Source organism: Bombina bombina, chromosome 3 (genome assembly GCF_027579735.1).
Source record: "Bombina bombina isolate aBomBom1 chromosome 3, aBomBom1.pri, whole genome shotgun sequence".
Taxonomy (NCBI): domain Eukaryota; kingdom Metazoa; phylum Chordata; class Amphibia; order Anura; family Bombinatoridae; genus Bombina; species Bombina bombina.
This window is the reverse complement of record NC_069501.1, coordinates 471,158,070-471,170,497: the sequence shown is the minus strand read 5'-3', so window position 1 is coordinate 471,170,497 and position 12,428 is coordinate 471,158,070.

Here is a 12,428-nt window from a genome sequence, read left to right as displayed (position 1 = left end):
TTCTTCCAAACATCTCCTATGCATCTTTAATCATACGCATGTAATCTTGATCTTCAGTAAATCCCCATTTTTAATCAGAAATGCATTTTGAGACAGGATCAACAATTGTGAAAGAAGTTTGCTTCCAAATCAGCTTCCAGTGGTCTAAGTATATAGAATGCATAGTACATTTCAAACGAGTAAACATATTATGCCAGACAGTTTTGTCACAAATAGCCTATTATGTTTACTCATTTGAAGTATATTTAAAATCCGACCATCTTCATTATAAACTACAAATGGAGGGCTTTCCAGGCGCCAACTGACGGAGGCTAGGTGTGTTAAAGCAGGCAATTTATTATACAATTTATTACAATAAAAACAATAACGTCATGGATCCATGGTACAAAAGTTATACAATATTACAACAATACAGTAAATCGCAATGAAACAGTTAAAATAAAATAAAAATCTAAAAACAATATATTACAGTTGTGCAATGATCCTTGTAAACATAGCAGTAAGTATATCCGATAAACAGTGTGGGCTATCCACTCCGGTGGATTTGGGATGCTTCAAGTAAATTAAACGTGCACAAATAGATTATAACTTCTTATGACAACTGTGCAAGTAAATGTGACAAACAAAAATATGCGATTATCCGCAAATAATTAAATAAATAAGTGTGATGTACTCAGCTCAATAAAACCTGTGCAGTCACAAAATTAACTGATATCAAAAAATAGTCCAAAAAAATCCAAATAGTGTGTCCAAAAAATGATCCAAAAAATACAAATGTGTTGGTGCCTAAAAAATGCAAAAAATGCAAAAAATAGCTAGTGTCTAACGGTGTCAGGGATTTTGAGACCGCAGTCTCCTGGGTGCAGGGGGAGGGTCACTTCAGATAGAGATAAAACGGTAAACGGTACCTGTAAAAAAGCAAACAAAATACAATGTGTAGTATATTCTAAATAATAAACTTCAAATGAAATCAGACTCACCAGCTCAGGTCTACGCGTTTCGGCCCTTATAGGCATTTCTCAAGACTTGTTTTACATGTTCTCTGGTGGCCTTATATAGCGTTTGATTATTGAATGCCCGGATGTAGCAAATACTCACCACTTCCGGTTTTTTATTTACATTCAAAATCAGTTTTGGTTATTACAGTTTCATGAGTATTGCCACTCTATTGGGAGAAATTTTTTATTATTATTAAAATCTTTATTAAAATATATGTTCTTGAAATAACTAAAAGAGGGTTCTCGCTTTCAAAATCTATATCGGTAAATCCAAATGTATTAGCCTCCGTCTGTTCGGTGACGTCACTTCCGGTCGGGAGAGAGCTGCCGCAATCCGCAGCTTTATTCTAATGATATAATTTTCTATTTTTATGCTTATGCTTCATTAGTAGGTGAAATAAAATAAAATAATAGAAGTTCGATATATATAATAAAAGCACACTCCTTCTCCCAATAGAAGAAATCAAACACACACATAATTTTGCACTTAGCCTATAAGGGTTGTAGATGACTATAACGTCACCACCAATAGGATGCGGCAGCTAGCGGCACTATCATGAGAAATAGACCCCTTGAAACCGTCTATTATAAGCTACATTTTTTATGATAAGTATACAGATGGGTAAATTAAACCCTTTTTTTTTTTTCAATTAAAACCTACTACCAAAAAAAAAGGATGGAACGCACACTGATGTATATAATCCCTCTCATAAACTTCCCAAGTATTATACGATATTAAGCAGATACACACCTCCATATATAGCCTATAAAGACTGTGGATAACGGTGATGTCACCACCAATAGGATGTGGTAAATAACGGCACTGGCTAACTACAGTCCACAAAATTATCACAGTACATTGATATGTTAATACAAAATGCTCTTTTATTCCCCTATTCATTCTCCTAAAAACATAGTCATACCTAGGTTGGTTCAGATCATGTAGCAATATAGATAGTGGGTGAGCAAAACAAGGTTTTCACAATACAAAAGAGCACTTTGGAAGGAAGAACATATAGGTACCCTGTTTAAAGGGACATGAAACCCCAGACTTTTCTTTCATGATTAAGAGCATACAATTTTAAGCAGCTTTACATTTTACATCTATTGCCAAACTTACTTCATTTTCTGTGTATCCTTTGTTGAAAGAGCAGCAATGCACTATGTGCAGCAGTTAGCTGAGCACATTTGGTGAGCCAATGACTAGAGGAATATATGTGCAGCCAGCCACCAATTAGAAGCTAGTTCCCAGTAGTGCATTTCTGCTCCTGAGCCTACCAAGGTATTCTTTTTAACAAAAAAAATACATAGAGAAAAAGCAAATTAGATAATAGAAGTAAACTGGAAAGTTATTTAAAATTGCATTCTTAATCTGAACCATGAAAGTTTCAGTTTGACTTTACTTTTCCTGAAAGGGACATAAAACCCAAATTTTTTATTTCATAATTCAGATAGAACATTCAATTTTAAACAACTTTTCCATTTACTCCTAATATCAAATTTTCTTTGTTTATTTGTTATCCTTTGTTGAAAAAAGCAGTGAGGTAAGCTCAGAAGCGTGAACGTGTCTGCAGCAATATATGGCAGCAGTTTTGCAACAATGTTATACATTAGCAAGAGCATTCGATGGCAGCACTATTTCCTATCATGTGTTTCAGGCATGTGCATGCTACCTATCTAGATATCTCTTTAACAAATAATACAATGAGAATGATGCAAATCTGATAATATAAGTAAATTGGAAAGTTTTTTTTTTTAATTGTATTCTCTATGTGAATAACGAAAGAAAGCAATTGGGTTTCATGTCCCTTTAACTAAATCTGTCCCTTTGCCACTGAACACTTATAGGAAATATATTTTTTGTGTAAAATAACCATAGATTTATCTACAGCTCTTGAGGCTTCTAAAACATTAGCCCCATGTATTAGGAAGTCGGCCCTCACTGTATTAAACAATAACTCTTTTTAACTACAAAATATTATGTACCTTTGGGACAATTAAAGTCGTAAGAAAACGTAATTAATGGGTTGAGTTGTCTAACTCTGGAACATGTTGAATCACAAGATAAATCTGATGAACCCCACAGGATGTGATGCATTTTCTTGTGTAATGGAACAAGATGCCATTTTGTTTTGGATCTCTTATAGATGGACTCTTTTTAATTTTGTATGGGAGTGAAGGAATTAAAATTCCTAATTATCATTCATATTACTTTTAAAGCAAACTTTGATTATGATTTTTACTTTGTACACTTTTGAAATTGCTTATTTTTTCGAGGACAAATAAGGTAATGTTTATGTCTATCTTTCACATCGCTGGTCGTTAAGGGGTTAATGTATATTTATACAATATTCATATTTCATAAAGTGTTATACTGTGTATTTACTGTAAATATTTCACATTCTAATGTTCTGCACATAGCAAAATATGCTCTATGTATTTATAAATACATATGCCTATATATACTGTATATATGTAGAAATATGTATGCATGAATAAATATAACTTATTTTTCTATGTGAAGAATATTGGAATGTAAAATATTAATAGTTTCATGTCGGGTTAGTGCACTTGAGAATATGCGATTGTGTTTGCGCGAGAAGGGCGTTAGGTATTTTTTTAAACTTTTTTCTCTATTGACTTCTATGGGGGTTTACTGCGCAATATTCTAAATTCGGGTTTTTACACTCGTCAGGTTAGCGTGCAAGTGAAAACAGTTTACTTTCAACTTTTAATATAAGCGCTACCTGACACAAGCAAAAAGCTTACTTCTAGTGCAGTTAAACGCCCTTGTTAAATAAGGCTCCACTTCTAATCTAGCCCTTAATGTTTAGGGACAGTCTACTTGAAAATGGTTATTGTTTAAAAAGATAGATAGTATCTTTATTACTCACTCCCCACGTTTGTATAATCAATACTGTTATATTAATATTCGTCTTACCTCTGTGATTACCTGTATCTAAGCCATTGCAGCAGTGGCGGCTGGTGAATTTTTAGGATGGGGGTGCACAAGACCCTCCCCCTATTAGAAAGACACACCCCTTTGAAAAAACACACCCTTTTTAAAAACACGCCCATTTAACAAGCCACACCCATTTTAAAAGCCACACCCCTTTGTGAAAGTCACACCCCTCAAATGGCCCCGCCCATTTGAACCAGCAGTGTTTTTGGTCATCGTCTTCTTGAAATATCCAGCCCCGGCCTGGGGGTAACTTCAGCTGAAGTTTGTGACTAATTCCTCAACATTATTCTCAAGTATCTGCTGATATTGAGTGGAATCCATGAGACCCTCAACAATATTCCCAGTAGTACAGGTCTTTGGAGGTGGTCTGTGGGCTGTTTTTGACCGTTCTCACCATCCTTTGCCTTTGCCTCTGGCCCTCTCTGATATTTTACTTGCCCTGACACTTCTGGCCTTAACAAGAACTGTGCCTGTGGTCTTCCATATCCTCACCATGCATTGCTCACTGTGTTCCTCATAGTGGACACAGACATCTTAAATCTATGAATGCATACTCTTCAGTACAGCCATGTTCACGTGCGACAGTGCACAAATGGAGGAGCCTACACTACCTGCTCAGTTAAATTATATAATAACATATATATATTAACCAAATGATTAATTAAAGCTGCAAAATAATAAGAATGTTGAATGTACATTTATGAAAACATATATATTCCTGGATTTAAAGAACAACGGGCAAGGTAAACTACAGTCTAAAACTAGTAGGCAAGTAGATTTTTGGTTGTTTGAAAATATATAACTTGTAGGACTGTAGGTAAGTAGCTGTGAAGCTGTTATAAAATATATAATTGTTTTATAAACTCTGAGACTCTCAGCAATCTGCTAATAATTCTAAACTAAAATAGTGTTTTAACTTTAAGTAGTATAATTACAGCAGGCAGCAGCCGTGACAGCCGTCAACGGGCAAGGTGAACTACAGTCTAAAACTAGTAGGCAAGTAGATTTTTGGTTGTTCTAAAATATATAACTTTTAGGACTGTAGGTAAGTAGCTGTGAAGCTGTTATAAAATATATAATTGTTTTAAAAACTCTGAGACTCTCTGCAAACTGCTAATAATTCTAAACTAAAATAGTGTTTTAACTTTAAGTAGTATAATTACAGCAGGCAGCAGCCGTGACAGCCGTCAACGGGCAAGGTGAACTACAGTCTAAAACTAGTAGGCAAGTAGATTTTTGGTTGTTCTAAAATATATAACTTGTAGGACTGTAGGTAAGTAGCTGTGAAGCTGTTATAAAATATATAATTGTTTTAAAAACTCTGAGACTCTCTGCAAACTGCTAATAATTCTAAACTAAAATAGTGTTTTAACTTTAACTAGTATAATTACAGCAGGCAGCAGCCGTGACAGCCGTCAACGGGCAAGGTGAACTACAGTCTAAAACTAGTAGGCAAGTAGTTTTGCGGTTGTTCTAAAATATATAACTTGTAGGACTGTAGGTAAGTAGCTGTGAAGCTGTTATAAAATATATTATTGTTTTAAAAACTCTGAGACTTTCTGCAAACTGCTAATAATTTTAAACTAAAATAGTGTTTTAAGTTTTAACTAGTATAATTACAGCAGATAGCAGCCGTGACTACATTTATAACTTGTAGGTAAGTAGCTGTGAAGCTGTTATAAAATATATAATTGTTTATTTGTTTTAAAAACTCTGAGACTCTCTGCAAACTGCTAATAATTCTCAAATAAAATAGTGTTTTAACTAGTATAATTATAATAATTTATATTTTATAATAAATTATACAGTTAATATAGCAGCAGCAATCAATTAACTGCTTTTGCTGAAAAAAAAGAAAAAAAAAACATTTAAATTTTTTCTCAAAACTTGCAATCTACTAATGCAAAACTTGCAATATAATTAATTATCTGCTAAATACTTAAAAGATAAGAATAAAGGCAAGTTGTTTTTAAGTAGCACTCCCCTAGTCCTATAATCAAATGATTGATCTAATCTATTTAAGTATCTGGCTGCTGCCTGCTGCTAATTAAAAAAATAAAGGTCTTTTTCTACTACACTGACACAGACTGACTGACTATCTAACTGTTCAGGGGACAGGGCCCCAAAAATTATGAGAATTATAAAGGTCCACAGACTCCACACCGTCTAGCAGGAGGGGAGGCTGGAGCTATTTTTTTTAAAAAAAAATTCTGCCCAAGTGAAGTCAGTGAAAGCTGCTCCACTAACTAAAAACTCTCCCTATCTAGGCTCTCTAGAGCCTCAAAATATATTAGTATATTACACAATAGTGCTGCTGTGTAACTAAGTTCAACTGAGTCTGTAATTCAAGACAGTTGACTGTTCAACAGGTCAGACAGACAAGTAATTTTTTGGTAGTATCGATCGAATCGATATAGATATAAAGACTTTAAAGTCAAGAAAGATATTAATCGTTCAGTTAAGTACAGTTCTGCTGCAGACTACTACTTCACTCCTCTCCGCTCAACAGCAAACTCAACACTGAATTTTTCGCGCCGTTGATGCGGGGAGGAGCCGGTGATGACGTATCTGTCATCTTCATTGCAGACCGTGCAGCCTATCAGAGAGGCTGAGAGCGAGAGGGGCGGGCACAGCCAGGCTGAACTTGTCTGTTGAATCGTTCTAGAACACCTGGCCCTGTTGTTGTTGATTGATCGGGGGAGGAGCCGGTCACCGACCGGTGATGTCATCGGTGCAGCCTATCAGAGCACAGGCTGGAATTTGTCCCTCCCTACTCGCACAGTTCAGTGTGTGCGATCAAGCTATCAATTAGAATTGCTTGAGGCTGGCCCAAATCCTGCAGACTGACGTAGGCATCACTGACAGAGCCCTATATCATGCCTATCGCACGTGCGGTTTCGTATTAAAGAAACAGACACACACAATTTTTTTTTTTACTTTTTAAAAGAAAACAAGCAGAATGTTATTTTTGGGGGTTAAAAAAATAAAATATAATTTTTCCAATAGGGGGCCATTGAAAAAATTATATTTTATTCAGCATAATTTTATTCAGCATAATTTTTTTTATTTTTTTTTTCTCAGCATCTGACAGTTTATTTTTTTTTCTCATCTGACATTTTTTCTTTTTGCTCAGCAATCTGACAGGGGGGCACGTGCGCTTGTGCACAAATGGAGGAGCCTCCACTGCATTGCAGACTGTGCCATATCTCAGTGCGTTTCACAATCTTGCATTTTAGCCAATCAGTGCTGGTTTTTGCATAACCATTATCATTCTCCACGGGAGTGAGCACATTGTTATCGAAATAGCACAAATGGACTAGCACTGTCTAACTGTTGTGCAATATTTAAAAAGCACCGAGATAAGGGGCAGCCTACTGGGGCTTAGAAACAGGCAAACAGAGATTATAAAGTATATTAATATAACAATGTTGGTTATGCAAAACTGGAGAATGGGTAGTAAAGCATTATCTATCTTTTTAAACAATAAAAAATCAATTAGACTGTGCCTTTAAGACAAAAACACAAATCATTACATACATTCTTTCTTCTTCCAAACATCTCCTATGCATCTTTAATCATACGCATGACATGTAATCTTGATCTTCAGTAAATCCCCATTTTTAATCAGAAATGCATTTTGAGACAGGATCAACAATTGTGAAAGAAGTTTGCTTCCAAATCAGCTTCCAGTGGTCTAAGTATATAGAATGCATAGTACATTTCAAACGAGTAAACATATTATGCCAGACAGTTTTGTCACAAATAGCCTATTATGTTTACTCATTTGAAGTATATTTAAAATCCGACCATCTTCATTATAAACTACAAATGGAGGGCTTTCCAGGCGCCAACTGACGGAGGCTAGGTGTGTTAAAACAGGCAATTTATTATACAATTTATTACAATAAAAACAATAACGTCATGGATCCATGGTACAAAAGTTATACAATATTACAACAATACAGTAAATCGCAATGAAACAGTTAAAATAAAATAAAAATCTAAAAACAATATATTACAGTTGTGCAATGATCCTTGTAAACGTAGTACTAAGTATATCCGATAAACAGTGTGGGCTATCCACTCCGGTGGATTTGGGATGCTTCAAGTAAATTAAACGTGCACAAATAGATTATAACTTCTTATGACAACTGTGCAAGTAAATGTGACAAACAAAAATATGTGATTATCCGCAAATAATTAAATAAATAAGTGCTCAATAAAACCTGTGCAGTCACAAAATTAACTGATATCAAAAAATAGTCCAAAAAAATCCAAATAGTGTGTCCAAAAAAATGATCCAAAAAATACAAATGTGTTGGTGCCTAAAAAATGCAAATTATATCATTAGAATAAAGCTGCGGATTGCGGCAGCTCTCTCCCGACCGGAAGTGACGTCACCGAACAGACGGAGGCTAATACATTTGGATTTACCGATATAGATTTTGAAAGCGAGAACCCTCTTTTAGTTATTTCAAGAACATATATTTTAATAAAGATTTTAATAATAATAAAAAATTTCTCCCAATAGAGTGGCAATACTCATGAAACTGTAATAACCAAAACTGATTTTGAATGTAAATAAAAAACCGGAAGTGGTGAGTATTTGCTACATCCGGGCATTCAATAATCAAACGCTATATAAGGCCACCAGAGAACATGTAAAACAAGTCTTGAGAAAGGCCTATAAGGGCCGAAACGCGTAGACCTGAGCTGGTGAGTCTGATTTCATTTGAAGTTTATTATTTAGAATATACTACACATTGTATTTTGTTTGCTTTTTTACAGGTACCGTTTACCGTTTTATCTCTATCTGAAGTGACCCTCCCCCTGCACCCAGGAGACTGCGGTCTCAAAATCCCTGACACCGTTAGACACTAGCTATTTTTTGCATTTTTTAGGCACCAACACATTTGTATTTTTTGGATCATTTTTTGGACACACTATTTGGATTTTTTTGGACTATTTTTTGATATCAGTTAATTTTGTGACTGCACAGGTTTTATTGAGCTGAGTACATCACACTTATTTATTTAATTATTTGCGGATAATCACATATTTTTGTTTGTCACATTTACTTGCACAGTTGTCATAAGAAGTTATAATCTATTTGTGCACGTTTAATTTACTTGAAGCATCCCAAATCCACCAGAGTGGATAGCCCACACTGTTTATCGGATATACTTAGTGCTACGTTTACAAGGATCATTGCACAACTGTAATATATTGTTTTTAGATTTTTATTTTATTTTAACTGTTTCATTGCGATTTACTGTATTGTTGTAATATTGTATAACTTTTGTACCATGGATCCATGACGTTATTGTTTTTATTGTAATAAATTGTATAATAAATTGCCTGTTTTAACACACCTAGCCTCCGTCAGTTGGCGCCTGGAAAGCCCTCCATTTGTAGTTCATTTTTGATTTTGGTGAGAGCTGGGTCTCACCTTTTCCAGGCCTATAGGTGCCCATTAGCGCTTTGAGTAGAATCACATATCCCATCTTCATTATAAACACATTCCTTCCCCCTTTGGTTGCATGATAATAATATATGATTATTTTTCAAAGCAACTACATTTTTGTTTATAAGCAGTTACCATTTGGAATCGAATATCATATATTTATGAGATATAATTATATATGTTAAATATTTTCTCTATTTTTGTGTTATTTGACCATAACATACCATTACCTCCCAACATTTTTGGATAAGAATGATGGACACAGAAGGTTGATAAGAATCCTCACCATTTTCTGGGTTGAGCTGTGTTGAGACGGGAGGGATTATGGGTGGTTAGTGCGCAGGGTTGTGGGGTTCTGGGTGTTCTGTGGGAGTGTCAGGACAGTTTGTGGGTGTTCCATTAGTGGAGATAAGGAAGATTCTGTAAAGAGGGACATATGGCTGTCTCAGAGGGACAAAGCTCAGAATCAGGAACTGTCCCTCTTAAAGGGACAGTATACTGTAAAATTGTTTTTCCTTTAATGTGTTTCCAATTACTTTTTTTTACCAACTGCAGAGTAAACATTTATAAGAATTTGCTTTTTAAGGTGTATTTGTGTATATAAAAAAAGCTGATTTTGTGTTTTGAAGCCACAACCTAATAAAATGTGTTGAGCTTGTAGGTATATTCAGATCTTGTTACTTTATCACATTGTGTACATATACATGCTTCTTTGTCTTATATCTCTGTCCGTAAACCAAAGACCAATACTTGGAGAGAACAATGGAAAATTAACATTTTATTACCTTATCTCTTCTATACCCCACTGGGAGTGTAATTTCTTCTGCTGGTTGTGTTTACACATATTATCTTTAGCTTGGACCTAAGGCCAGAAACATTCAGAATAGGTGGAGATACCACAGGCTAAATCAACTATTTAAAATGCCAATATAAGGTTAAAGGAAATACTTGTAAACAATTTAATAAACTCCAGCAGGTAAAGATAATTATTGGGAACAAATTAAAGGAGAGAATATATTTGAGTAAACTGTCCCCTTTAATAGGGACAGTTGAGATGACTGCCATAATATTGTCATTATATAAAATAGTGACAATTGTATAATAAAAAAATAAGAGAAAATATACTGGCTGTTTTCCTTAAAGGACTTAAAAAATAATGTTATATAATGCTGCAGATAGTGCAGCATTATATAACATTATCTTAGCGGCAGGTAGCAAAAAAAAAAGCATTGCAAGATATTTTATATTAAACCTGGATTTAGCAGCTCTCCGCTCCAGGATCTTTTGAGCTGGTCTTGAATTTTAAAAGCGCTTTGCAGGCGCGCTGTCTAATTACAGCACGCCTGATCGAGCCATTGAAATAAATGTAGCTTGCTCCCGCTCTGGCTTGGTAGCGGGAGCGAGCTACATTCATTTCAATGGCTCGATTGGGCGTGCTGTGATTAGACAGCTCGTCTGCAAAGCGCTTTTAAAATTCAAGACCAGCTCAGAAGATCCTGGAGCGGAGAGCTGCTAAATCCAGGTTTAATATAAAATATCTTGCAATGCTTTTTTTTTTGCTACCTGCCGCTAAGATAATGTTAAATAATGTTGCACTATGTGCAGCATTATATAACATTATTTTTTAAGTTTACTGTCTCTTTAATAGAACTCACATTTTTACCAACTTAATGACAGAAGTTTTTTCCCCCCAATTTCTGTTCTTAAATGACATTGGTTCCTCTCTCTCTCTCTCTCGTTAAGTGCACCCATACATGTTTTTTTGCAGAAAAAAAAGTTTTGTACATTAGTACAAAACTAGTGTAGCTAAATAAAAATGCCTCCAAATAAATTATGTTGTCCTAATTTTAGAAATAACTCAAATGTCTATTATTTTTTAGGTAATTTATATCAAATATAGACCATACTACAAAGATGGAATTGTCATACTACAAAGGTGTAACTATTGGTTTAACACTAAAATTTGCTATGCTAAGAATATATTTGTAGAATTTACACAACCCAGAGTATTTATCTAGAGGTATTTTGGCAATTTATGTTTAACAATTTTATCATCAAGGGCAGAAAATAAAATTTAGGGGGAAACATTGTTATTAAAATAAAATTATATACATTTTTTTTTTTATTAAAGTAAAATTTTCCTATCCCTTTAAACAATATAGAATTTTGGATATTTGTGAGGTTTTAACCTCAGTTTGCACTGGCACACCTGCTGAATTATTGCTGGGAAGTTTTTCTATTTCATATCCCTTTAAGGGGAAACAAATTTTACGGTACACTGTACCTTTAAAAAAAAACTTGTCCTTCCAACTTCCCCAGTGAAAGTGATATAAGCGCGTATCATCCAATGAAATCTGTATCATCCAATGTACATCTTTTATTTGCTCTGACTCATGATCCGTCACAGATTACTGATATTTTTAAAGGGACACTGAACCCAAATTTTATCTTTCGTGATTCAGATAGAGCATACAATTTTAAGCAGCTTTCTAATTTACTCGTATTATCAAATTGTCTTCATTCTCTTAGTATCTTTATTTGAAATGCAAGAATATAAGTTTAGATGCCGACCCATTTTTGGTGAACAACCTGGGTTGTTCTTGCTGATTGGTGGATAAATTCATCCACCAATAAAAAAGTGCTTTCCAGAGTTCTGAATAAAAAAAAAAGCTTAGATGCCTTCTTTTTCAAATAAAGATAGTAAGCGAATGAAGAAAAATTGATAATAGGAGTAAATTAGAATGTTGCTTAAAATAGCATGTTCTATCTGAATCATGAAAGAAAAAAATTTGGGTTCAGTGCCCCTTTAAGATAGATGACTTGTACATAGCCATTTTCTATCTCTTAATTTGTTATTATTGTAAAGATGTATAATCAATTTTCTTTAATAAATGTTTAATTCTACATGTAAATCTTTGCAAGACTTTCCTGCAGAGAGGACATGTTATATTATTAGCATGGAGAACAATCCATGCACATTCATGCGCCGCTTAAAACCTTTTCT